Here is a 664-nt window from a genome sequence, read left to right as displayed (position 1 = left end):
CACTTGTCGCGGGGGAGCGCTCTTCGACTAATCGTTGCTAGGAGCGCTCCTCAACTAGTGATTTCGAATAGGAGCTTCCCAAGTTGCGGTCGCCGAAGGCGTCTAATAGGGGAGCAACTAATTAACGAGCGCTCCTTCGGGAGCCTCGCAACGATCAGCGCCACTTGGCGCGCTCTCAGCCATTCGCCACGTGTCGCGCTCTGGGCGCTCCCTTCGGATTTTTTTTTTCGCACGCGTTTTTGGCTTTTTAAATGTTTTTTTTCGTTTTTTTGACGTTTTGGTTTTCCACCGGTCTTCCCTAGCTTTTCGACAAAAAAAAATTTGGGAATTTTTTTTGCGCAAAAAACACATTTTTTCCCGCGAGAGTCACGGTTTTGTTTTCGCGAGAGGCACGGGTGTGCTTTCGCGAGAGGCACGGCCGTGCCTCTTGAAAACAAAAAAACGTATTTTCTGTTTTTTCCTTTCGCGAGAGGCACGGTTTTGCTTCCGCGAGAGGCACGATTGTGTTTTCACGAGAGTCACGGCCGTGCCTCCTCGGAAACGAAAAAAACACGTTTTTTGTTTTTTTTCTTTCGCGAGAGGCACGGTTTTGCTTCCGCGAGAGGCACGGACGTGCCTCTTTCAAAAAGAAAAAACACGTTTTCTATTTTTTTTTCACGAGAGG

Source organism: Triticum aestivum, chromosome 5A (genome assembly GCF_018294505.1).
Source record: "Triticum aestivum cultivar Chinese Spring chromosome 5A, IWGSC CS RefSeq v2.1, whole genome shotgun sequence".
NCBI lineage: Eukaryota > Viridiplantae > Streptophyta > Magnoliopsida > Poales > Poaceae > Triticum > Triticum aestivum.
The sequence above is the reverse complement of the archived record's forward strand: the minus strand, read 5'-3'. Positions refer to the sequence as shown.